The sequence below is a fragment of the Alexandromys fortis genome, unplaced genomic scaffold (genome assembly GCF_014885135.2).
Source record: "Alexandromys fortis isolate MF-2015 unplaced genomic scaffold, M_Fortis_MF-2015_v1.1 scaffold_15, whole genome shotgun sequence".
Taxonomy (NCBI): Eukaryota; Metazoa; Chordata; class Mammalia; order Rodentia; family Cricetidae; genus Alexandromys; species Alexandromys fortis.
In genome coordinates, this window is record NW_026067911.1 from 10,305,104 (window position 1) to 10,324,243 (window position 19,140).

At 37.9% G+C, this 19,140-nt stretch overlaps 1 protein-coding gene across 2 annotated transcripts in view; it reads left to right on the forward strand.

Moving 5' to 3' along the window:
• Positions 1 to 18,627, forward strand: part of CUNH4orf33 (chromosome unknown C4orf33 homolog) — a 58,722-nt gene extending 40,095 nt beyond the window's left edge. The window contains exons 8-10 of one of the 2 annotated variants that reach the window (XR_007591038.1): positions 2,324 to 2,476; positions 10,617 to 10,711; positions 12,028 to 18,627. The gene's annotated coding sequence lies outside the window, so the exon portion shown is untranslated. The remainder of the gene's footprint in view (positions 1 to 2,323; positions 2,477 to 10,616; positions 10,712 to 12,027) is intronic. The other variant, XR_007591039.1, reaches the window with a different exon arrangement.
• Positions 18,628 to 19,140: the final 513 nt, after the last annotated feature.

Consider the following 19,140-nt stretch of genomic DNA (forward strand, 5'->3'; position numbering starts at 1 on the left):
TCAGTCCCATTGTCAAGACCGTAGGTTTACTTTGATTCTATTGACCCAATGTAACTGTGCAGTTCTTTGTAACTCTTACAGATGTGGGTAGTAAAACCTAGAAATAAGATTCCCCAATTTCAGTAGGGTCCCTCCGCAACTCTAATGTGCCTTGGTTTCCCATTATTTTCACTTGAAAAATCATAGGTGATTTTCTTATAGACATACTGGCTTTATATTTTTAAAAGGTTGTACCTTTAGCAAAGTGTATACCCTTTAAAAGAGTGCTGTGGTTCTCCTGTAGATGTTAGAACATCTGTGACTTGTGAAAGAACTCTGTTTCTAGGAAGGGAACTAAGTTCTTCTCAGTAGACCCCCTTTAAAAAGCAAACAACTAGGCTTCTCAGTCAGCCCTCCATGTCAGCCACGTTCAGAGAGACCAGTTTGATCACATGCTCCATCAGTCCCAGTCCAGCTGGCCTTGGTGAGTTCCCATTAGATCAGCCCCACCGTTACAGTGGATGGGTGCACCCCTAGTGGCCCTGACTTCCTTGCTCTTGTTGTCTCTCCTTCTGCTCCTCATTTGGACCTTGGGAACTCAGTCCAGTGCTCCAGTGTGGGTCTCTGTCTCTATCTCCATCCATCGCCAGATGAAGGTTGTATGGTGATACGCAAGATATTCATCAGAGTGGCTATAGTATAGGGCCAGTTCAGGCGCCCTCTCCTCAGCTGCTCAAGGAACACTGGGTTTTGATTCTACTCCATGTACTGGCCTTGTGGGAACCTAGTCTGTTGGGATCCCCACCTCCCTAGACCTGGATGGAGGGGGGAGGACATTGGACTTCCCACAGGCCAGGGAACCCTGACTCCTCTTTGGACTGGAGAAGGGGAAAAGGGGAGTAGGGGGAGGGGGAGGGAAATGGGAGGAGGGAAGGAGGTGAAAATTTGTAATAATAATAATAATAAAAACAAAAAATGCAAACAACTAAATGCAGAAATCACTTCCTCAGGTCAGAGTCTGCGCTGTGTAGCGCTGCATCTCATGGGGATATTACTGAGGTTTAAGCAGTTGAGTGTTTCATAAACCGTTAAGCCATTTTAGGAAGTGGCTGACATCATCATGACATCAGCACTTTAACACCTACCTGCATGTCTAAGACTGTGATAGTCTTGTCTTGCTTTTGTACATAAGCTTTACATATAATAAGGATTTTAATAAGTTAGGATGCTCTCAAGAATGTTTGTACTTTGAATACTAGAATTTAGAAAAATACGTGTCTTGTTCACATGTATTTATTTTATTTTATACATTTTTGTTGACATTTGGTGTTTCTAAGCAATATGAAAAACAACTGGAATTTTCTACACTTTAGATTAATGTTATTTTGACAGCTTGAATTTTTAAAGGTGTCACGGTTTTCTAAAGCATGTAAACTACCTTAGGAATGCCTTTAATCAAGTTAGGATATTAAAAAGAACATAATCTGTTTATAAAGAAAGGAAAACAATATAGACATAATACTTTCAAATTATACACAAAATATCCAAGACTCTTCTGAGGAAAGCTAGCTCAGTGATAGACACAATTTGAGAATGTTTAGGAGCAAAAGAGCAGTGTTGCTACTGAATGGATGGCATTTCAAACTTTTTTGGATGCAAATTTCTGTTTTTTATGATGGAATCATTGTCTAAATGAGTGCTTAAGCATATATAATTCAATGTGTGCAGTAATTTATTTTTGAATCTAAAGTTTGCTTCCCCTTCCATCAGAATCACTTTGGTTAACTTTCTTTACATAATGCGAAAGAATTATCAAGACAACATGAGTGTATCTAACACTAGGAGATTCAAGGAGTATTATGTTACAGAAAGGGAATAAAAAGTTACATTGAATTGCCTTTTATTTTTTTAAGATTCCTTTCTTCTACAACGTTGGATACGAACTACTTGAACTGAAGACTGTAGCTTTGGAAATAAAAGCTTACCAATGAACTTAGGGAAAATTAGGATAGAAAAATACATTTTAAAGACAACTTCAAGTTTCTTGGGGTTCTGTTCTTTCTTATATGCCTCAAAATAGTTTTTCAACAACATTAACCTCACCAGCAAATTCCTTGCTCAATTTCTCCCAGTGTTGCTCATGGTCCCAGCGTATATCGACCGTAATTTCAGCCTCCTGATCAGCATCCCTTCTGTGAGCATTCCTCCTCCCAGCACTCTTCATTCCCCATTGCCTCTTCGGCTCCATTCACATCCCAGTTCTCTTGGCTTTCACATGGCTCTGGGATTTTGCTCATGCTATTTCTTCCTATTGTAATGCACTCATTTCTGGTTCCGTTCCTAGATGTCCTGTGAAGTCTTTGCTGGCACTCACCGCTCTCCCCATTCTAACTATCTGTGCTGCATGCTGATAAATCTATTAAGGACTTCTGTGAAGGCGTTTTCACACTTTTTCCTGCATTGCTGTGTTTTCCGTTAGACTACAAACCACTGGAAGGTAAGGAAGACAGTTCCAATATCTACTATAGAAAAGATTTTGGATATACAATGAAGTTTTCCTTTATTAATTGATTATTACTTCCTAAGCACCTGATGCCTTACAATAAGAACAACCTTCTCATGTACTTTTGAAGGCATACACAGAAGTCAGTGACTTCCATGGAAAGCAAACAATGAAAGGCTATTGAGGATGGGGAGATGACTCGTGAAGGTTTTTTTTTATTTTTTTATTTTATTTTTTTAATTAATTAATTTATTTCTTTATTAATTAATTAAAGATTTCTGTCTCTTCCCCACTGCTGCCTCCCCTTTCCCTCCCCCTCTCCCAGCCAAGTCCCCCTCCCTCGTCAGCCCAAAGAGCAATCAGGGTTCCCTGCCCTGTGGGAAGTCCAAGGACCATCCACCTCCATCCAGGTCTAGTAAGGTGAGCATCCAAACTGCCTAGGCTCCCACAAAACCAATAGGTCAGTAGGATCAAAAACCCATTGCCATTGTTCTTGGGGTCTCAGTAGTCCTCATTGTCTGCTATGTTCAGCAAGACCGGTTTTAACCCAGGCTTTTTCAGGACAAGGCCAGCTGGCCTTGGTGAGTTCCCGATAGAACATCCCCATTGTCTCAGTGTATGGGTGCACCCCTCGCAGTCCTGAGTTCCTTGCTCGTGCTCTCTCTCCTGGTGCTCCTGATTTGGACCTTGAGATTTCAGTCCGGTGCTCCAATGTGGGTCTCTGTCTCTGTCTCCTTTCATCGCCTGATGAAGGTTAATAATCAGGAGGATGCCTATAAGTTTTTCTTTGGGTTCTCCTTCTTATTTAGCTTCTCTAAGAACCCGAATTATAGGCTCAATGTCCTTTATTTATGGCTAGAAACCAAATATGAGTGAGTACATCCCATGTTCCTCTTTTTGGGTCTGGCTTACCTCACTCAGGATAATGACTTGCTTTTGAATCCTCAGAACCAAGAGAGAAAAAAAAGAAGCAGTAGTGTGTATTTTATAACTTACTGCTGGGGACACAGGTGGATCACCAGAGCTTTCTGACCAGCTCGGCTAGTCCGTGACCTTGAGTTCAGTGAGAAAACCCTGTAACATGAGGGCCAGGCTCGTTGGGGTCTCTGTCCCGCCCGGTCCCCCAGCCCTTTAGTCCCAGAGAAAATCACACAGAGAGTCTACATTAGGTTATAAACTGATTGGCCCATTAGCTCAAACTTCTTATTTACTCTTATAACTTATATAGCCCATTATTCTTATTTATGTTAGCCATACGACTCAGTACCTTTTTCAGCAAGGCAAGTCACATTCTGCTTCTTTGATGATCTGGGCAGGACTGCGGAAAGAGCTTCCTTCTTCCCAGAATACTCCTGTTCTCTCTGATCTGCCTCTACTTCCTGTGTGGTTTTCCTGCCTATACTTCCTGCCTGGCTATTGGCCAATCAGTGTTTATTTAGAACATGATTGACAGAATACAGACAATTCTCCCACACCAAAACCCATCACAAAAGATAATGTGGAAGGGTTAAAGAGATATTTCAGAGGATAATGAACTTGATGTGCAAACATGAGCACCCACAAACATCAGGTTTAGTATTTTATACCAGCAATGGAATAGGAGGATCTCCAGAGCTCACTGGTCAATCAGTCCATCCAAATGGTGGGTCCCTGGTTCAGTAAGAGACCTTGTCTCAAAAATAAGGTGGAGATCGATAAAGGAAAATGTTTGATAACAATTTCTGGCCTTGGTTGGGTTTATGTATACACCACACACACCGCACTCAAGATTGGGTGGAGAGAGAGTGACCGTTAAAGGAACTGAACAGTGACCTCTGGTCTCCATGTGCATGACCATACATGTGCCCACACGTCCAGCTGCACACATGCACACCTGTATGCTACATTCATAAAAAATAAAAGGAACCAAAGAGATGCCACTTTAGTAAAACACTTGCCAAGTAAGTGTGAAGGCATATGTTTGCATCTTTCGAACCAAGGTAAAGCTGTCGTGTGGGTCTGTAATCCCTGTACTCCTATGGTAAGATAGGAGGTGGAGCTAGGGGATGACTGGAAACTCAGGGGACAAGTAGACTGGCGTATGTGAAGAGGTGAACACCAACAATCTTCGACTCAAGCAAGGTTGAAGGTGAGAACCAGCACAAATGGTACACATGATGCAATACACACATAGAAACATACGCATAGCATACACACATATAACACACAGAGAAGGCTGGTGGCTGGGACTTAAGGTTTACTAATGGATGAATTCCCCAGCTCCCCCCAGAGCTCCAGACACACTTTTAAATATTATCTGCAAAGATGATAGTAAGGACTATAGACAGCACTCAATTCAACTTCTCTGAAAGTAGAGCCCTTTGTCTGCATCTTATGCCAAATTGACACCTGCATTTAATGCTTACCACCTATGGGTATTCGGTGGCATTAGTGTTTCTGGAAACTCACTGTGAAGCAATGGAGACAGACTATTTCATCAATAATGAATAAGTTGCCTTGCCTTTCAATAACAAAGGTTTTAGTTTAATTACATGGTATTTAAAAACATTTTATAATAATATTGTATATAAAATCACTTACTTCAGTATTAGGCTTCCCTTCTTTGGTTGTGACCTTCTACTAATATTTATTTTCTTTAGTTTTTCTGAATTAAATGTCTTAATATAATGCTTGTTTTTAATGTGCAATTGTTGAATTTTTCATTTTCTTTTGAATTGTAAGATGGAATAATACCAAGAGGTTGAACTCTGCCTATGAGATTTCTTTCAGCATACAGCAGAATTTGTTGGTTGCTTTTAACTAACTTTCTAGGTACTTCTGAAACCATACAGATGACTGAGATGACAATGCTTTAGGGTGACACACTTCCTGATTCAGACTCATCTTGGGAAATAAGTGTCAGTTATGGTAGCTGTGATAGGCAAAGTTTTTCATATTTGTGATTCTAACTCAATTCCATTAAATAAATAACACACACACACACACACACACACACACACACACACACACACCTAAGAGCAACTGGATGTAACCATCTTAAGCAGATTGAGCCAGGCTCAGAAAGACAGATGTTTTACTCTCATATGTCTTACTAATTTTATATAGATACATAAACCCATATAAGCATGTATCTCATAAAAGTAGAAACAAAGCTGCCTACAGGAACAAAGGAGACTAACGGAAGAGGAGAGAAGCAGGGGGACTTGGGAATGCAGGAATATACTCAAGGAAATTATGTATTTTCATAAAATGACCTTATGTAATATAGTACTATGTATAGTGAAGATACAAGCAGTGAAAATTAAAACAATAAAAGAAAATAGTTTTTATTTAAAACATTCTAATTCATTAATTTCTTTAAAATCTTTATTATCATAAAGATTTTAAGAGCCTCTTCAGGCATTATTTTAGACCACAGGTATACAATAATGGAATAAAATGGCAGAAGTTCTTTCCTTATTGGGCTTCTATTTAATGTGCAGGGGTTATGGTTGTATTGTAAACAATCTTTTTCCTTTCTCTTTTGAAGCAGGGTCTTGAACTTTTCAGCCTCCAAGTACTGGGATCTGGGATCCCAGACTCAATGTGTCATTAACTAATGCAGTTTAGAAAATGTATAGCCTGTTCTGTGCAACTGGCTTATAACTGTTGCTCATGCAGCAAGGTATCTTTAGCAAGTTGCATGCATTATCTTACTGCATCTTCAACTGAGAAGAAACGCTATTATTCTACTTATTTTATAGCTGAGGAAACTGGGCATAGTATATTACAGACAGATCAGATTCTTTCTCATGGCGAAGCCCACATTCTTTTTTTTTTTTTTTTTTTTTTTTTTTTTTTTTTTTTTTTTTTTTTTTTTTTTTTTTTTTTTTTTTTTTTTTGTTTTTCGAGACAGGGTTTCTCTGTGGTTTTGGAGCCTGTCCTGGAACTAGCTCTTGTAGACCAGGCTGGTCTCGAACTCACAAAGATCCGCCTGCCTCTGCCTCCCAAGTGCTGGGATTAAAGGCATGCGCCACTACCGCCCGGCTGAAGCCCACATGCTTAACTACAGCCCTGTGTTCTTCCCATGCCCAGAGCTTTACGACATAAAAGAAAAAGCTCGATAGATGGTTACTGAATAAAAGGATTTCTATTCACATTGCAATGATAGCTTTGTGTTAGGTAGTAGAACGCCACAAAGATGGGTGAGCTATAGTTCTTTACTTTATCTGATTTAATTAAGCTTACTAATAAACTGGAGACAGCCATTAACTAACTTGCTTGCAAAGTGGCAGGACCCTAGGTATAAATATGAGCCTGGCAAAAGCCAACAGACAGCCTGTTATAAATTAGGATAGTAAAATTACTCCATGAGTACAACAAGAATCCATCAAGAAGTCTAAAACTGCTGTTATAAATGATGAATGAAAAGTGTTTTCAATTCTAATTAAATTAATCTTGAAGTCATGAGACATAATTTTAATTTTTGTATTCTGAATATCAATCTTAATCTCTAAATTCTTAAACATTTTGTTTTAGTTTTTTTTAAAGGATGCGGCCATCTGAGAAATTTTTATTTTATAAAACCTATAGCGTTTTCTGCCTCAACTTGGTATACCAGACTTTTTTGACTCCCCAAGTGAGCTCTTACTTCCTCTCAGGAGTGCACAGGGGTAGGGTGAAGTGGGAGGGGGGAAGATGGGAGAGCGGGAGAAGGGGAGGGAGGGCGAATGGAAGTTAGTATGTAAAATTTAAAAATTTTAAATAAAAAAATTAAAAAATATAACCTATTCTAGATATTCCCACTTCATAGTAATCTATTCCTTGAATATGAATTGTTCTGATGCCTGATGAGCTTCTGCCCACATTCTGCATTTTCCAGTAAAGAGATGGACAGGAGAATCTGTGGAAATGCGGGCAGGGCCAGTATTGCTTCTGTGGATAAAAAGATGGCCAGGCCTTTGGCTTTCTTCTCTCACAGAGACAGAATGAGCATTTCATCACTATAATACCTAATAGTTTCATAACATTAACTACTCACAACAAACCACTGCATATATGTTGCTGGACAAATTTGCTTTGTTTTTGAAAGGTTGTTCTGGAAGACAATTTAGTTTTCATACTGGAAGGATGAAATTTGTGAATTGGTATTCATTTTCAATTACTAGGAAAGTGAAGTACAATAGAATAAATAGAATTTCTAAAAGATGTATATTAATTAAACCTTGGCTTTAGTCTCTTTAAGTATATAGATATCTCAGTCCAGATTCTATGCCTACAAAGCCCAGATTACGGTGTTATATTATATGACTTTTACCAGGGAATCAGTTTCTAGTCAACTCAAATTGGAAGGGCAAGACAGATCAAAGAATCAATTTTATGCAACCAGAGTTGAACAAACAATGAGTTCATTAGCATTGATTGCATTAGCATATAGCTGGATTGCTTTCAGAAGTATTGGGTATTAGGGACTCATTCAGTTGCCTCACTTAAAGATCCACATCAGCCTAAATGATGACTAACCAAAGATGTATCACTGGAGTTCCCTGCACAACTGGAAGGCAGCTAGCTATACCACTGAAGGTCTCCTCAACACAGGGCACTGCATAATGCCTATAGAACTGTAAGGAGAGGGTGAGGACTCATGGGTATTGTGAGTTTCCTGAGTCTCATTGATTTCAGTAAGATGATGACTAATATGTGAACCTGCTGAGCCTCTGGGTGAAAATGTTTCAGTTCGGAGAAAATATTCATACAATATAGAGCCTTCATTCATCTTGGCCAGTTATCATCTATGTTCCATGGCTATAAATCCCCTAATTTACCATTCATACATGGGTCTCAGTGGCTTCAGAATATTAAAAAAAAAGAAATTCAAGGAAAGAAACAAGCTCAGAGTATAAAGTTGTGGACAGTGGTAGAAATACAAATTTTTTTGAGCTAAAATCATAACTTGTTCTTAAAAAGTAATACACCACTAAGTTCCTTTCCAACTCTAGAAACAAAATTCTCAACAAGTACCACATGGCTTTTATCACTGTGATTCATAGTGGTTGCACTCTCCCCTAGAGAGTTTGAAGAAATGCCTTTCTTTATATTTTATACTTTATAAAATATATTTTATATTTAGGAGGCTAGGGAATGACAGAGAAGGTGCTCAACATCTATTGCTTTAAGGGAACTCACAGCAGACTTTAAATCTGTGAGCACTGACATTATCAATCTTGTAGCGCAAAGTATTCCCAGTACTATTATGGCAAAGCGGTAGACTGTAGAAAATTAATAAAACCTAAATATTGAGCATAATGAAAGAGCAAGGGTTAGAAGAAGAAAATAATCTTAAGGGGAAATCCTAAAGATTGACTTAGGGGTTGTCTTTAGGAGATTGAATTCCTAAATCAGTATTGCCCGGTAGAATTTCCATGACAATGGAAAATGTTCTGTGTGTGCTCTCTATAAAATGCTAGTCATTAGTCATAAATGGACTTTAGATAGTTGAAATGGGACTAGTATAACTGATAAACTGAATTTGAACTTTACTTATTTTAATTAATTCATTTCAAATAGCCAGCTAAAGCTAGTGGCTAACATATTGGACAGTGACTTCCAGAGAAGATACAATATACAGGCTGTGGTGATGTTTTCAGTTTTATTTCAAACATAATCACAAGCCCATTTGTTATAGTGTTTGAGAAAATATAAATGAAATCAATGTTTCAGTTATGAAAAGTGATGAAAGGAATGTAGTAGAGAATATAAGCATTGCATTACCTGAGAGCAATGTATAATATACACTGCTTGTTTAGTATTGTTAAAATGTATGCGCGTGTATGTATTTCTATTTATATATTAAAATAAGAAGAAATATTAACTGACACTAAGTTCTCTGATATTATATGTATATATGCTTATATATGCATATGCTGACTTTAATATAACCAGTGCATAAATTAATATATACTTACAAAGATAATGATATAGTCTAACTTTAATGTAGCTAGTGTTTGCATATTAATATTTTGGAGTCAAAATACATTAAAATTGATGAACAATATATGTACAAAAGTCAACTCCAGAATATGTGAATAATGAAAATTAATGATTATTTTCAAAGTGTGCTGATCTTATGCACATTTATCATTGTCTGTCAATAAAGGTGAGTTTAGAGTAATTATGGTAGAAAAACAACAGAGGGGATGGTAGAGAGATATTAAAACAGTGCCTGGGTCTTTTGGGAAATGGGATCGTGATTGATAAAAGTGTGAGGTGATGATGGAAGAAGGAGAAAAATAAGTCTGAATTTTATCTTTTTCAATTAGAACTGGCATTGACAAATTGATGCCTGCTCTCACTAATGAGGATTTGTTTTGCATAGTGTTTAAATAATGGAAATATATTGGTTAACAATAGGTAAACTTTTAAAGTACATCTATAACAATCATAATAGATTTTCCACAATAATTATGATGAACGTTGAACTCACCACTAACTACAAGCTCTAATGGTTAATTTCTGTATGGTTTTGGAATAAGACCCACGCTCCCCATATTCAGTGTCCTTAACTGAATTAGGGAAAACAGAACTACTCAATTCAGAGGTTTTCAGAGAGGATAAAATGATGCAACGAATGTCAGGCACTTAGTATAATCTTTAATACATCAAGGAAGCCTTCCAATGGCAGCTAATATTAAATATTGATGAAAACACTTATAAGGGACAAGAAACAACATTTCAAATACCTGTGGTGTGTTTTAAGAATGACAATGAAAATATACAGAGGAAAACGCATAAGCATTTAGGGGATACTGTCACAATACAGGTCACACAGAGGGTTGGAAAAGGGTGAAACTTCCAAATTAGAAATGAGATCATCAGAGATGTGAAACTAAATCACCATAGATAATCTTAGAAGGAAATTATTTAAATGGAGAAAAATCACGCAAAATATGCTTTATGGAGTAGTAATGAAGCCTGAGTTGGTGGGAAGTAGACATGAAGAACCTACTTGGCTGTAGAATGCTCACATGCTCTTAAGATTTTCTGAGTACAAAGTAAAGCTAAAATAAGAATCGATCAGGATTATGGAAGTTTTACATACAAAGATATAAACTCCATAAAGGGCTTATCTCTGCATTTTTTTCACCTTATATCCCAGTGTGTGGAAAACACAATTTCAGTGTGTATGAGAACTCGTCACAAGATTCTGCAAGACAAATGAAGCCAGACAGATCTACTATTGCACTGGGAGAGGTATGGTCATGGTCATGGGTGACGGCAAAGCTAGGGCATCCCCATGAGCCGGGTCAGAAGGCTGCTGGGTGGGACTGGATCCTAGCGGGGACGTTTCTGCTTACTCTCTATCTGTAATAATACCAAAGATACCAGACACATCTCTGATGCTGATGGCACCAGCATCCATTCATAAAGCTCCACATTAGCTCCCGATGACTGTGCTCAAATCAAGCTGGCTCCCCACACCCAGTTATGAGAGAAACAATTCTAAGTGGAAAATCATAGATTACTAAGATAGATTATACACATATGTGATGGCAATTTCTTTCTCAACATTTTAAAGGATTTAATTTGGTACTTGATTCCATTCATTTCTTTTGGTAAATTAAACATAACATTAAAAAGGATTTTGTGCTTTGAACATTGTTCTTTTCACCTTAACTATGCCTGTTTTATTCTAACCCACGTCTTTAACCTTTATTTCTATTCATAGTTTCCCCAAATCTACCTCTCTGGACCCAAGCTATCTAGAAATTCAACTTTCACATAGTTAGTGATATGTACTAGATGCGGTTGTCTGGGTCTCCTATCAGCCATTAAAATTTAATTTTCAGAAGTGAATCAATTTTCAGATTTTGGTGGTAACTTCTTGAAAGTTGCTTGAAAGCTTGGTGTTAACTTCCTAAAACTACAGTGTTATTTTCTAAATCAGACAAACAAGAAACTTCTGTCGTCTTTGAGTCTTCCATCTCTCTTGTCTGTTGTATCCAATCAATTGCCAAGCTACACCACTTTTTGGAGTTCTACTATGAAGCAGTAGTTTGGATAGACCTAAAATGCCATGTCCTAATGACTGATTCCCTCTTTGCCAAACTATCAGGATAGTGTGGACCTTTCAGATGAGGCCCCCGGAGCAGTGGTTCTCAACTTCCTGATGCTATGACCCTTTAATACAGTTCCTCTTGTGGTAGTAATCCCCAACCATAAAATTATTTTCATTGCTGCTTCATAACTGTATATGATAGGCAGGATATACAATCCCTTTGAAAGGGTTGCTTGACTCCCAAAGGGGTCTCAACCCGCAGGTTGAGAAATACTGCCCTACAGGAAGGAAGCTTAACATTTGTGGAGTATGATTTTCAATTTTAGAATCTTAGCTCCTACTCTGTGTCTGCCTGCAACCAGGCAGTTTCGTTCTCCAGCTCACTCTCTGCTGTGGTGTTCTCCCTTGCTGTTGGACAAGACACAGAACACTAGACAGCTGTCCAAAGACTGAAACACCTGAAACAATGAATCAAAATAAGCTTCTCTTCTCGGCTCCTTGGTTATCTTAGGTATTTCAGTGGAGTGATGGAAAGTGGACCACACAAGCAGGGATTGTGGGAAGATGGAGAAAGGAAGGGTTCATGGACCCAGGCAGCAGAAGCATTCACATTATCCTCAGCCTTTTGAAAACAACAGCATTTGAGATTCTGTTCTCAGGGTGAGTTATCTACTGTACAGCTCTGTTAGCATCACAAGGCTAACAGTATCTCTGTAAATGTCAATGAAGAGCTCAACAGACTGTAGGCGCTAATCACATACGAACGGGACAAGAGAAAACCAATTTGCTTTCCCACACTCTGTTGTAATGCATTTAGGAAATGGCCTAGAAAGGAAGGGTTGGAAGAGCAAACTCAGTCTCGTTTGTGGCACAAAATAATGAGCAGTGTTGTATTTGTTACCTCCTTGCTTTTTGGTAAATGCAGGCTACATTTTTTTTTAGGTGTTTCCTTAAGCTCCACTTCAAGGTGAAGTTACGATCATTTGTTTCAGGTTTTGTACTCCCTTTTGCCCTTCAATGAATTGATAACAATATAGTCAGGGCAATTAACACAATACCTTTTTTTTTTTTAAAAAAAGAAAGAATAGATTTTTGCATCTTGCCTCACTGACAAGTTTGCAAATTGCCAATCTTTGCTCCTTTCTCTCCCTCCCAATACTTCACGGTGGTAATTAAGGACTGTAAATTTCACTTTATCATTTGTGTTTGGAATACTAGCATAAATCATAGTAATAGCACCGTTTATTTCAGTAATGCCAGGTTGCCTGAAAATCACTTGTAAATTGGTTCCATAGATGCACCCCCATCAAATTAATCAAAAAGCCACCTGCATATATTTCCTGAGCTTATTTCAAAGACTTAGTAACAGCGCGGGGGAAAGGCCAATGTTGACCTTTTCATCTTTATTTATTTGTAGATTCTGAATAGCTCATGCGTGTGTTTTCACTTAGGACCTGGGAGCAGCCAACTGCATGTTCTACATAGTAGTTATTTCTTAAAATACGACTGAGACTTGGGTTTCAAATAATATACTTGTCTGATGGTCCTACTGTGTTCCACATACAGTAAGCATAAATTTTGACTAAGCATAACACTATATATATTTTACAACCGTGGCAAGCAATAATTTTATGTTCTCAGTTGTTTTTTTCAGTTGAGTATAGTAGATTTCAATGTTGTGAGTCAGGCTGTACTGACATTTTCCTCTTATATCCAGTAATGTGATTTTGTTCTTAATATTTACAGTTTCTATGTATTTGTGTGTGTGCACATGTGTGCCATGGTGGGTGTATGAAAGGCAGAGGACAACTCTCCGTCCATAGTGTGATTAATGGGGATCACACTCAGGATTGGTGGCAGGCAGCTTGCTTACTGCGCCATCTTGCTGCTCTGAGATAAGTGGTGTTGCTGTGATGATGATATAGTTTCTTCTTTTGCACTTTCCTATGCTTCCTGGAACAATAATGAAGAAAGTTCCAATTCCAGCTGATGAGAGGCTGGCCCAGGACCATCTTTACATAAGAGCTTAAGCCAATTTGAGTATGTTGAACTCCTTTTGAAATTTCCTGACAAAATATACCTATATGTAGCTTACCTCTAATTAACCTTTGAAAATATTCGATTTAAAAAACAAAGTAAAATATAATAGGATAAAACAAAAAGCAACCCATCGAAGTTGAACAAGCAAAACCAACAAAAGGAAAAGAACCGAAGAGAAGGTATTATAAACAGAGATCCACTCATTCATATGTTCAGGAGTCCCATAAAAAAAAAAAAACCCACTAAACCGAAAGCTATAATACACATGCAGAGGACCTGGCACAGATCCATACAGGGCGAGGCTCTGTGCTTGCTGTGTTAGTCTCTGTGAGTTCATATGAGCCTTGCTTGGTTCATAGAGGGCCTTGTTCTCCTGGTGTCCTCTATACATGCTGGCTCTTACATTCTTTCTACATTATCTTCCAAAGGTTCCCTGAACTCTGAGGAGAGGGATTTGATAGAGACAAGCCATTTAGAATTGTGAGTTCCAAGGTCTCTCTCTGCATAATACTTTTTTTGTGTGTCTCCTTGTTTGTCTCCCTCTGCTACAGGAGGAAGCTTTCTCTGATAATAGCTGAATGAGGCACTGATCTATGAATATGGCAGAATATCATTAGGAATCATTTATTGTTACCTTTTTTTAGACCCACAGTATTTGTTTTTACTCTAAGTCTTTGGTTTCTCTGGTCTCTGGCTCTTGGTTACCCTAGCAGTATTGGGAATGGGTTCCATCTAGTGGAGTAGGACTTAAGTCAAATCAGACATTGGTTGGTTACTCCCAGAAGCTTTGTGCCACAGTTACCTTAGTATATTTTGCAGACAGGACACCATTGTAGATGAAAGGTTTTGTGGTTGTGTTAGAATTCACATTTCTCTTTCGGTAGCTTTCAGAGTACCTTCATGTCCCCAAAACACCAGAATATTAGAAGATAGGGGTATAGTTTCTATGTAGGCATCAACTTTCTCTATGTTCAATGGGTTGTGTGGGTGTTGTCCTCAGCAGTGGACCCTTGCTGTCCATTTGCAGAGAGCAACTTATCTTGGCAACTACCTAGGCTGTTTGGCGATTTCCATGGGACCCTTTTGGCCAACAATACGATTGGATGTAACCCAGTCCTGGTATTAGAAGCTTTGTTTGGTGACAAGAGGTGGCCAGACCTGTTCCTGTTCCCCCTTGCTACAAGTTCACCCATAAAGCTATTGTATTTCCCTATCACAAGGAAACCGTGTGTCCTCCTTAGATCTACTGTCTTTCTCAATCTCCTCTCAGAGATCTGAATTTTCAATGTAGATGTCTTTCATCTCCTTAGGTGTATTCCAAGATATTTTGTCTTTTATGATATTGTAAATTGGAGTGTGCCCATGTCTCTTTCTCAGGGTGTCTATTATTGGTAGGGTGTTTTTGCTTGGTATATAAAAAGGCTACTGATTTTTAAAAGTTGATTTTTAATCCTGTCACTTGGCTGAAATTGTGGGTTGCTTCTAGTTTTCTGGTGGGACTTTTAGGGTCTCTTATGTATAACTATAACATCCTCAAATAGTAATAATTTGACTTCTTTTCCAATTTCTCTCCCATTAAATTTCTTCTTTTACCTTCTTACTCTGGCTGGTGTTTCCAATACAATATTGAAAAGGAATGGCAATGGTGGACAGCTCTTTGGTTATTTTTCATATTTTAATGGGATTGCTTTAGGTTTTTCTCTATTTAGGATAATGTTGGCTGTGGGTTTGTCTTATGTAGCCTTTATTATGGTGAGATATGTTCCCTCCAGTACTACTCTCTTTAGGACTTTTATCTTGAAATCATGTTGGATTTTGTCAAAATTTCTTTTGCATCTATTGAGATGATTATTTGATTTTTGTCTTTAAGTTTATATGATTTATTATACTAATGTATATATCCTGTATTTCCAGGATGAAGCCAATTTGATTATGGTGGATGATTTTCTTGATATATTCTTGTATTCAGCTTGCTAGTATTTTATTGGAGATCTTTGCATTTATGTTTATCAGGAATATCAATTTGTAGTTTATTTTTGTTGTTTTGTATTTACCTGGTTTGGTGTTAAGAGTACTGGCTCCATAGAACAAGCTTAGGCCATGGAAAATTATCTTTTTCCTTCAACTATGGCAGATAATTTTTCTGGGTACAGTAATCTAGATTGGGAGTCATGTTCTTTTAGAGTTTCCATTGAGAAATCAGGTATTATTCTGATGGCTTTTCCTTTATATGTGTTTGTTCTCTTGTAGCTTTCAATATTTTTATTTGTTCTTCATATTTAGTGTTTTGATTATGAAAAACCCACATAGGATGTTTGTCTTTTGGTCTTGTTTAGTTGGGGTTTTATGTGCTTCTTGTATCTGTATGGCTATGTCCTTCCCTAGTTTAGGGAAGTTTTCTTCTATGATTTTGCTAAAGATTTGGTCTATGCCATTGATCTTAGATTCTTTTACATCTTTTATGCCCATAATTCAAACATTTGGTCTTTTGGTGATGTTCTACATTCCCTGTATGTTCCTTTCCTGTGCTTTAAGCTTTTTCTTTTCCTTTTTTTTTGTTTTGTCCAGATTCTCTTCTTTATGTTTGAATTCTGATATTCTATCTTCTGCTTGTCTCATTCCACTATAAGACTTGTAATTCCACTTGTAATTCCTCTTTGTTTTCTACTTGGGCTGTTGGGTTTGTCAATTCCATCTTTATTTCAGATTGAGTACTCTCTAACATTCCAATCTCTTTTCAATTCAGTTTTCACATCCTGAATTATTTTCATTATTTTGTATACTTGTATTTTCTTGAATATCACTCAAGTGCTTATTTTTATTTTCTTGGTGTTCAATAAATGTTTATTTATGTCTTCTTTAAATTCCTTAAGGATAAAACTTATGATTATTTTTTAAATTCTGTTTCCTAGGATTTTAGCGAGTACTTCTATAGGACTAGTTGTTTTGATGAGTGACATGCTGTTTTGACCATTCGTGTTTCTTTTATTTTTGCAATTTAACCTGGGCATGTGAACTCCTTTCTTTGGTTGTATCTGATGTGATAATCTGGCCTTACTTAGAATGGCCAGTGCAGGAGATGCATAACCTCAGCAAGGTCAGGTAAAACTTGTGCGTGGGCTGTTTAATTGGACCAAGGAAAGATGACTCTGAAACCATATGTCCTTAGCTAGTGCAGGAAAGGAATGTTTGCAGATGAAGAGGGTTCGTGGTCACAGGTCTTACCCTATGCACATGTGTTTGAAGGTGGCAGCAGGTGGGGGAAAGAGCAGGGACAGAGAACTGACTTCCCCAGGATGTGTGGCTCACGCACTAAGAGGACTCACAGGTTGTGGGTCTAGAATTAGGCTGGTACTCTTGTGGAGAGAAAGATCTGGAAAGCAATGGATTAAAATGGAGACGGTGAAGTAGAGGACTTGAAGAATGACAGGTTTTAATTAATTCTTACAAGTGTGAATGAAACTAGTATTAAAAAACATCTGAAAAAATTCTCAGACAGTAAATATATATTGATTTGTATTTAGGTACATATTTATATATTACATTTATATTTAAATATTAAGCATTTGTAAACATTTAAATCAAAGCATGTTTTCATTGTATTATAGTAATCAATTTTACTGTGGTAATATAGGAGAAAAAAAATTAAATTTATTTTAGCCACGAGAATATTTTTCAGTGTTTTTAGTCCATAAGACTTCAAAACATTTAATGTATTTCTTAACTATAGATTAACGCTTATTTTTGCAATTAGAACTGGAAGTTGAAAGGCAGCACATTTCATTTATCAATAAGCCTGCGATTGACTGATAACTAAGTTCTCAGAAATGCTGGAATAAATGATCTTCCTTTCTACTCCTCTCACCTCTGCTCTCCTCTAAAATAAATCATTTCCAAGCTGTCAACAAGGATGAGAAATTTCTAGCTAAAGACCTTTCTTCTCCTCCTCTAAGGCCTTGAAAAAGGGGGCTTAGAGTGAAAAGTGTCATAACTACAATAGTAAGTGCATTCTAGCAAGAATAAATAAAATGGCAAAGCCTGACAGTGAAGAATACGGAGAGGAATTCAAGTGACTAAACCTCAAATAAAGGATTATCCTTGTTTGTGAGAAATCTATTCCAGGAAGAAACCGGTGCAGCAGTCTCTGCATACAGAAGCAGCTGTGCGGACTTGGGTCTTCAGGGAAACTGCTGCTGGGAATCAGAGTCCTACAGGGCAGGAGTCGCCAACAACAAGCCAATAACAGGCACCTACCTTGGCCTCTTGCTGTAACAGTTATTGGGCACTGAATACCCCACTTAGAGAGCAGCTGTCCTAAATCAGTGGCACTCGTCCTGTCATTAACAGAAATTTGGTACTATATTTTTATGGCTCTATTAACTTTTATAATTTGAATTTCTACTTGGTGAAAGGTGGAAATAAAGAAAACTGCGGACCATGAATATTGTGAAGTGGTGCTAATTACATAAAAATACCATGGCCAGTGGTGGAAGTAACAGCGATAAAGTGAAATTTAACAGCCGTGTCCACTCTAGAGTCAGAACGAAGAGATTTTCTGAAGCCTTAAAGTGGTTTGATGTTACCAACTGTGGTATCTGTAGAACATTCAAACTTGGATCAAAGTGTCAACATGTGAAAAAGCTATGTGCAAGCAATTGTTACTGTTAAGTCACATGTTGCTAGATAAAAAATGTGCTCATCCACAAGCAAGGAACTCAGGACCGCGAGGGGTGCACCCATACACTGAGACAATGGGAATGTTCTATCGGGAACTCACCAAGGCCAGCTGGCCTGGGTCTGAAAAAGCCTGGGTTAAATCCGGTCTCACTGAACATAGCGGACAATGAGGACTACTGAGACCTCAAGAACAATGGCAATGGGTTTTTGATCCTACTGTACCTATTGGTTTCGTGGATGCTCACCTTACTAGACCTGGATGGAGGTGGGTGGTCCTTGGACTTCCCACAGGGCAGGGAACCCTGATTGCTCTTTGGGCTGACGAGGGAGGGGGACTTGATTGGGGGAGGGGGAGGGAAAGGGGAGGCGGCGGTGGGGAAGAGACAGAAATCTTTAATAAATAAATAAATGTGCTCATCAATAAAATCAATTTTTTGAAACAAAGTTAATGAAATGCGTTATTCATTCATTTGTTCATTTTCAAGCATTTATTAAGTACTTCCAATGTACCTGACGGTATAGTGACAGAGAATAGAAACTCAAACATAAAGGCCTTGCCGGGTGGTGGTGGCGCACGCCTTTAATCCCAGCACTCGGGAGGCAGAGGTAGGCGGATCTTTGTGAGTTCGAGGCCAGCCTGGTCTACAAGAGCTAGTTCCAGGACAGGAACCAAAAGCTATGGAGAAACCCTGTCTCGAAAAGTCCAAAACAAACAAACAAACAAACAAACAAACAAAAACCCATAAAGGCCTTTGCTCTTTTGAAACTGTTCCTCTAATTAAATGTTCTTCTTTTCAGCATGTTTTATTAATTTAGTTAATATTTAATCATTTTTTTCTAAAAAACTGGATTTGTTCTAATTAAAAAGTTTTATATGTATGTATATTTTTATATTATGTTTGTATAT